Source organism: Phoenix dactylifera, unplaced genomic scaffold, assembly GCF_009389715.1.
Source record: "Phoenix dactylifera cultivar Barhee BC4 unplaced genomic scaffold, palm_55x_up_171113_PBpolish2nd_filt_p 000368F, whole genome shotgun sequence".
Lineage (NCBI taxonomy): Eukaryota > Viridiplantae > Streptophyta > Magnoliopsida > Arecales > Arecaceae > Phoenix > Phoenix dactylifera.
The window spans coordinates 148,139-157,268 of record NW_024067822.1 but is presented as its reverse complement, the minus strand read 5'-3'; positions in this window follow the sequence as shown (position 1 = coordinate 157,268).

The following is a 9,130-nucleotide window of genomic DNA, read 5'->3' as shown; positions in this document are numbered from 1 at the left end:
CAAGAGACAAAGTCTTTTTAAATATAATTTGAAAATCAATGGTAAACCATATAACAAATCAGCTAAAATTCAACCAACAATAGTCAATCAAAATATGCAATTTATCATTCATAATCAATCATCAAAAAGGATCACAAATGCATAATTCACCTCTAAATTTACAAAAGGTTTCTTCATTAAGAGGTTTAGTGAAAATATCTACAATTTGTTTATTAGTATTTATAAATTTTATTTTTATATCCCCATTTTGACCATTATCTCTTATGAAATGATGTTTGATTTCTATATGTTTAGATCTTGAGTGTTTTATGGGATTTTTAGTCAGATTTATGACACTAGTGTTGTCACACTTTATAGAAATTTTCTTTTATTTTATGACATAGTCCTCGAGTTGTTGCTTAATACATAGGATTTGGGCACAGCAACTTCCTGCAGCAATATATTCAGCCTCAGCTGTAGATAGTGCTACGGAATTTTGCTTCTTGCTAAACCAAGAAATTAAGTTTGTTCCAAAGAATTGACAAGTTCCACTTGTACTTTTTCTGTCTAATCTACAACCAGCAAAATCAGCATCTGAATATCCAATTAAGTCATTTGTAGTGTCTTAGAATACCATTAACCTAAATGTTATGTTCCTTTTAAGTATCTAATATCCTTTTAACAGCAATTAAGTGTGATTCTTTAGGATTTATTTGATATCTTGCACACATACAAACACTATGCATTATATCAGGTCTACTTGCTGTAAGATAAAATAAAAATCCAATCATTCCTCTATATAGCTTTGAATCAAAGAATTTACCATACTCATCTTTTTCTAATTTACAAGAGAAGCTTATAGGAGTACCTATTGATTTTGAATCTTTCATACCAAACTTATTTAAGATTTTCTTTATGTATTTGCTTTGGCAGATGAAGATTTCATCTCTTATTTGCTTGATTTGGAGTCCAAGGAAGAAGTTGAGTACACCCATCAAACTCATCTCGAACTCACTTTGTATGAGCTTAGCAAATTCTTCACATAAACTTTCATTAGTAGCACCAAATATAATATCATCAACATATATTTGAACAATCAAAATATCAGTATTTTTCTTTTTAATAAACAGAGTTTTATCAACATTTTCTCTTGAAAAATTACTCTTTATTAAAAAGTTGCTTAACCTATTATACTAAGCTCTAGGAGTTTACTTCAAGCCATAAAGTGTTTTGTTCAATTTAAAAACATGATTTGGAAGTTTATGATTTTCAAATTCAGGTGACTGTTCTACATAAACTTTTTCAGTTATGAAATCATTTAGAAATGTACTTTTGACATCCATATGAAATAATTTAAAATCCATAAAACATGCAAATACAAGTAACAACCTAATAGCTTCAAGTCTAGCTACAGGTGCAAAAGTTTCATCAAAATTAATTTCTTCTTCTTGATTATATCCTTTAGCAACTAATCTAGCCTTATTTCTAATTACAATTCCATCTTCATTTAATTTATTTCTGAAAACCCATTTTGTTTCAATTACAGAAATATTTTCAAGCCTTCTAACCAAATTCCAAACATTATTTCTTTCAAATTGATTTAGTTCTTCTTGCATTGCCATTAACCAATTATTATCATTTTCAGCTTCTTCAAAAGATTTTGGTTCAATTTGAGAAACAAATGCAAGGTGATTACAAATATCTCTAATAGAAGATCTAGTCCTAATGCCTTGAGAAGGATCACCAATTATTAAGTCTTTAGGATGACTATGTGCATACCTCCATTCTCTTGGTAGACTAGTTCTATCTTTAAGCATTTGATCTTCTTCTCCTTGATTTTCATCATGTTCTGAATTTTCAGATGCAGAAACATCCTTTAGGGTTAACTCTTGGATTTGTTTGTTAAGTTCTTCTGCATCATCATCAAGATCTATATTCTTTCTTGAAGAGGGGTCATTAGATTCATCAAAGATAACACGTATTGACTCTTCTACGACTAGGGTTCTCTTGTTAAATATTCTATATGCTTTGCTTAATGAAGAATATCCAAGAAAAATAGCTTCATCTGATTTTGAATCAAATTTTCCCAAGTTGTCCTTACCATTATTTAGAACAAAACAATTGCAACCAAAAATATGAAAGTATGAAAGATTTGGTTTCTTATTTTTCAGAAGTTTATAAGGAGTTTTCTTTAGAATTGACCTATTAGTAACTCTGTTAAGAACATGACAAGCTGTATTTATGGCTTCAGCCCAAAAATACTTAGGTAAGTTACTTTCACATAACATTATCCTAGTCATTTCAGTAAGAGTTCTATTCTTTCTCTCTACAACACCATTTTGTTGTGGTGTTCTTGGTGTAGAAAAGTTATGATCAATACCATTTTCAGTGCAGAAATTTTCAAAATCATGATTTTCAAATTCAATTCCATGATCACTTCTAATTTTGATGGTTTGCAGTCCATGTTCATTTGAAATCTTTTTGTACAGTTTAATAAAAGCTGAAAATGCTTTACTTTTGTGTGCTAAAAATAAAACCCATATGTATCTAAAAAAATCATCCACAATAACAAAGCCATACAGTTTTCCACCTAGACTTGCAGTTCTAGTTGGTCCAAATAAGTCCATATGCAGAAGCTCTAAAGGTCTGTTTGTGGAGACAATATTTTTAGATTTGAAGGAAGTTCTGGTCTGTTTTTCTAGTTGACATGTAAAGCAGATTTTATCTTTTTTAAATGATAATTTTGGCAAACCAAAAATAAGTTCTTTTCGAATAAGTTTTGAAATTAAGTCCATGCTTGCATGAGCTAATTTTCGATGCCATAACCAGCTAGCTTCACTGTTTTTGGTTTTCATAGCTACCAAACAGTCCATGTTTTTCATGAGTATTTGATCTAAATCAACCAAATATATATTTCCATGTCTATGTCCAATAAATATTACACCACTGTTATTAGTACTTGAAACTAAGCACATAGATGATTCAAAAGTCAAAATATATCCTTTATCATAGAATTGACTAATGCTTAGCAAGTTATGTTTTAATCCATCTACCAATAAAATATTTTCAATAAAAGTTGTTGGAGTAATCCGAATGTTACCAATACCAATGATTTTGTCTTTTCCATTATCACCAAAGGTAACCATTCCTCCATCTTTCTTTTTGAGGGACATGAATTGGGATTCATCCCCTGTCATGTGTCTAGAGCACCCACTGTCCAAATACCATTTTCTGTTTGATGCTTGGGATGCTAGACATGCCTGCAAAACATAAATTTAATTCTTTATCTTTGGTACCCAAGGTTTCTTGGGTCCTTGAATGTTAGCAATGATGGTTCCTTTTGGAACCCATATTTTCTTAATTTAGATATTACTTACAAATTTTTGGCTTTTAGGATTGCATGCAGTGTATTCTTGTTTCAGTTTGTCTAACTTAAACAGTGCAGATTTCGGTTGAACATAAGTTGGCTTCACAAATATGTTTTTCAATGATTTTCGATTTCTCTAAGGATTATCCTAAACCAGCCTTATCATAAACAACTTTCTGATTTTCTAGAATTAGATTTAATTTCTCAGAGCTTAGGGTGAATTTATCGATTATAGGTTTCAATTTTTCAACTTCTTTAGCTAACTTCTAATTTTCTTCATGCAGTTCCTTCTTATTATCCAGAAGCAGAGCATTTTCTTTTTCCAATGATTGGTTCTTAATCTTCAGCTTCTTATTCTTTAAACTATGCTTTTTATATTCAATCATAAGCTCAGAAAAAGCATCTTGAAGTTCATCGAAAGTGAAATCATATTCAGTATTTAAATATACCTCACTTTTGTGTGCCGTTAGATATAGATTTGTAGCTTCTTGTTGCTGTTCTTCTTCTCCAGAGTTGGATTCATCACTGTCACCCTAAGTAGCCAGCATAGCTTTCTTCCTTAACCTTTTCGGAGTCTTTTTTAATAGAGGACAGTCTGCTCTGGAGTTTCCAGATTTCTTGCACTCATAACAAACATATTGCTCTTTATGGTTATTTTCTTTATTTTGCTCCCCCTTGATTACAGGCCCTTTCTTGAATTTTTTTATATTTCTTCTGAAGAATTTTCTGAACCTTCTTGTAATCAGGGCCATTTCCTCACTGTTGTCAAGTTCAGAATCCTCGCTCTCATCTTCATGTAGTATGGACTTAAGAGCAATGGTTCTGCGCTTCTTGGGTTCGTCCTCCTCAAGGTTCTGTTTCATTGAAAGCTCATGAGTCATTAAGAAACCCAGCAGTCTTTCAGTGGGAGTGAGTTGAGATCTTTGGCTTCTTGAATGGCAGTGACCTTTGCTTCCCATGCTCTAGAAAGAGACCTAAGAATTTTTCGAATAAGATCACTGTTATAGTAAGATCTACCAAGGCTTTTCAACCCGTTTATAATATCAGTGAATCTAGTAAACATTTCAGTTATAGATTCACTGTTTTTCATTTTAAATAATTCATATTTATGCACTAGCATACTGATTTTAGATTCTTTGACCTGGTTAGTTCTTTCATGTGTAACTTCCAGCCTATCCCAGATTTTTTTAGCAGTCATGCAAATAGATATACGATTAAACTCATTTACATCTAAAGAATAGTAAAGAATATTAATGGCTTTTGCATTCAGCTGAGCCATTCTTTTATCATGGTCATCCCATTCAATCTCAGGTTTGAATATGGTGATGCCCTCTATAATCTTAGTTGGTGTGTGAGGTCCATTGACAATAACAGTCCATAAATTATAGTCAAATGCTTGAATAAAAATATGCATACGAGCTTTCCAATAAGTAAAATTTGTGCTATTAAAAAGAGGTGGTCTGTTGGTAGATTGCTTTTCGGCAACTGAGGATCCCATGGTGGCTGCCATGACCTTTAACTCTTGATTATTAGATCAAAAAGTTACTGTGAGTACCAGACTCTGATACCACTTGTTGCCTAGAGGTGCAGCCTAAGAGGGGGGGTGAATTAGGTCTCTTTAAAAAAACGTGTGAAGAATATGAGTTACTGTTATCTTTCAGTAGCAGCGAAAATAAGATTGCACAAATAAAGCTGTAGCTAAGAAAATGAAAGCAAACAGAAATATGCAGTGGAGGAAGAGATAAATCACACACACAAACACCAAGGTTTATAGTGGTTCGGTGCACTCCCAGTACCTACGTCCACTCCCCAAGCAAGGCTTGAGATTTCACTATAACCCAGCAGATTATAGCCTGATTGTTTTTCGGGCTCACAATCAAAAACCCAGTTGGTTTTTTCAGGCAACCAACCAAAAATCTATCTCCGTTTGTTTTCCAGACTCACAAACAACCCAGTTGGTTTTCAGACAAACCAACCAAAAACTTTACACCGTTTATTTTTCCGGGCTCACAAACAACCCAGTTGGTTTTCAGTCAAACCAACTAAAAACTATTTTTCTTGCTGAATACTCCCGATTCAGCAACTTCCAATCAAGGCTTGGAAGAGCCTTTACACGTTTCAAATGAAAGAAACTATTACAGCAACAGTTAATCCAAATAAATGAATGTTGTTGAGGATGATAGTGGTATTTTGATGATTAATACAACCATTGAGGGAATATCTAATTAAATACTATAACTTAACATGATACATCATTACTGAGTTCGTCACTCTCGGTATATTAGAAGAATGAGATCAAGATGTATTTCCATGATTAATAATGAGATAAAATTTTTGATAGAAAAGAGATAGTGAATTCTAAATTCTAATTCGGCAAAGTTTTAAGTGAAATGTACTCTTAAGGGGACAATAGTAATTTTCATTGTTAAGAGTATGTAGCACTACCATGGCATACATTCAAAATTGCTTGAAGTATATTTCATTGATTTTATGGATGAATCTAACCTTAAGTTGCAGCAAAGTGTGGAATGAGTCGACCTCGGCACATCACGAAACCATCAGGCACACTTCTGCAAAAATGGCACGGATGAAGAGTAGTTGAGTCGACCCCAAGCTTGCTTGAGTCGACCCCATCTTCAAGCCTCAAGAAAACAAGTCTCTGGAATTTACTAAGAGGGCCGACCCCAACCTTCCTTGGGTCGACCCCAGATTGAGTCGACCCCAGGAATGCTTGAGTCGACCCCAATGGAGTCGACCGCAACTGAACATGAGTCGACCCCAAGGCAGTGTCGTTCAATGCTGTCTCTCTGGAAACTCTGAGAGGGTCGACCCCAATGGAACTTGAGTCGACCCTACTGTACCTTGAGTCGACCCCAAAAAGTGTTGAGTCGACCCTAGTAAAAAATGGCTGAAATATAAGGTTCTGTGTTTCCTGAGAGGGCCGACCCCAATGTAGCAGAAGTCGACCCTAGTGAAAGTTCGATCGACCCTAGTGAAAGTTGAGTCGACCTCAAGTCTGATGAACAGTGGTTTGAGTCGACCCAGAAAAGTTTGGGTCGACCCCAGCACGGGTAGAAGCATAACGGCTAGTTCTGCAAAAGTACTTTTTATCCTTCCAACAGTAAGTAACGGCTAGTTTTTGAAATCTAACTAATGGGGGGTGTCCAATGGATGAGGAAAACTATTTAAAGTGACACTATTCATCAGAGAAAACATCCTTTTGCAAAATATCAAAGCTCACACAAGAAAAACAAGAGCCCTAATTTTCTTCATCGAAGTGCTTCACTCAAAGAGTCAAAAGAAAGTGGTAGAGCAGATTCTAAGGAACATTAAGAGCTCCATCAACCCTTGAAGAGTGAAGCAATTTTGACAAAGAAGAGAGAAGTCTCATCAAGCAATAACTATATTCTAAACTCTTCTTTATAGCTTATAATTATTATATTTGCTCATCTAGGAGTTTCAACTTTCTTCTTCTTTTTAATCACCTTGTAAAGGTTTGTTGGTGAGCCCGTAAAACCAACGGTGAAGGTTTGTTGGTGAGCCCGTAAAACCAACGGTGTAGGTTTGTTGGTGAATCCGTAAAACCAATTGTGAAGGTTCGTTGGTGAGCCTGTAAAACCAACATAGGTTCTTGGTGATCCCGAAAAACCAAAGTGTAAAGGTTTTTGGATTGTGAGCCCGGAAAACAATCCAACTGTAATCTGCGGGATTATAGTGAATTCCCAATGAGTTGCTTGGGGAGTGGATGTAGGTGCTTAGGAGAGCACCGAACCACTATACTTCTTGTGTGTTTGCATTGTGTATTGCTTTAACTTCACTCACTCATCAATTGACTCAATTAAGATAGTAAAAAAATTTAGAGAAACCAATTCACCCCCCCTCTTGGCTTGTCACCTTAGGCAACAAGTGGTATCAGAGCAAGGTGCTCACATAGTATTTGTTGATCTCACAATCAAGAGACAAAGATCATGACAACCCAAGTAGGATGTTCTATGAGCGAGGGGCAATCCACAAATAGACCTCCTCTGTTTAATGGCACTAATTACACATACTGGAAAGCTAGGATGAGGATATTCATTCAAGCTCTAGATTATAAATTGTGGAATATCATAACTAGAGGACCACACACACCCACAATTAGTATAGAGGGCACAATCATTCCCAAACCAGAAATAGATTGGAATGAGATGATAGAAGACTAGCACAACTAAATGCTAAAGCAATTAATGTACTTTATTGTTCACTAGATGTAAGTGAATTCAATAGAATATCTACATGCATCTCTGCGAAAGAAATTTAGGATAAACTGGAGGTCACACATGAAGAAACTAATCAAGTCAAGGAGTCAAAAATAAATATATTAGTACATAAGTATGAGTTGTTTAAAATGGAATCCACTGAGTCCATAACTGAAATGTTTACTCGATTCACGAAAATCATAAATGGGCTAAAGAGCTTAGAAAAGTCTTATACTAACTCTGAACTAATGCAAAAAATTCTCAGGTCTCTACCAAGAGTTTGGGAGGCCAAGGTAACAGCAATTCAAGAAGCAAAGGACCTCAATACACTGCAATTGGAAGAACTTCTAGGATCACTCATGACCCATGAGTTGACCATGAGGCAAAATTCAGAAGATGAGGTCAAGAAAAGAAAGACCATTGCCTTGAAGTCTACCACTCCAAAACAGAAAACTGAATCAGAAGAATCTGATGATGAGGAATATGATGAAGAAGGAATGGCTATGCTTGCAAGAAAATTCAGAAAATTTATGAGAGGAAAGAAGAAATTTCATAAAAGAAAACCCTTCCTCAAAGGTAGCTCAAGCAAAGAAAAGGGTAAGGATAAAGAAAAGGAAAAGGAAACACCAATTTGCTATGAGTGTAACAAGCCCGGACATTTCAAGATAGATTGTCCGGAATTGAAATGGATGGCAAGAAAACTTAAGAAGAGGAACTTCATGGCTGAATGGAGTGAAAGTGAGGAGTCAAGTTCGGAAGAGGAAGATCAACAAGAGACGGCCCAAATCTGCTACATGGCCAATGACGATGAGGTAGATTCTGAACTTGAATGTGATTTTACAGTAGACGAGTTACATGATGCATTTTTAGAACTCATAGAAGAACACAAGAAATTAATCAACAAAAATAAAGTTCTAAAAGATGAAAATCAATCTCTTATCAAAGAAAAGCTAAAACTATCTAATGACTATGAAACATTAAGTAGGAGATTCACCAATGAAACCAAAAGTCAAATTGCTGAAAATGTCAAGTTAAAAGAAGATGCTGAAAAATACAAATTCTTAGTGGACAAGTTTACACTTAGCTCAACTAAATTAAATATGATTCTTGATAGTCAAAAAGCTGTGTATGATAAAGCTGGTTTAGGATATAAAACAAATAGGAAATAAAAATACTTAAAGAAATATTTGTGAAAGCCAAAAATGAAAATATAACTTGTCATTGTTGCAATAAATTAGGATATAAAGCATATGAATGTAATTATAGAAAGTCTAGCTACAACAAATTGAGTAATAATTATAAGCTAAAATTCAAAAAAATTTGGGTTCCAAAAGGAACATCAAGTACTAACCCTAAAGGACCCCACATAGTTTGGGTACCTAAAGCATATTCTTGATCTTGATTGCAGGGGTGTCTTGCAGCTAATAAGGTAGACAAACGATGGTATCTAGATAGCAGCTGTTCAAGACACATGACAGGTGACGTGGAATAATTTGTCACCTTGGAATCTAAGAAGGGTGGAGTGGTAACCTATGGAGATAATGGA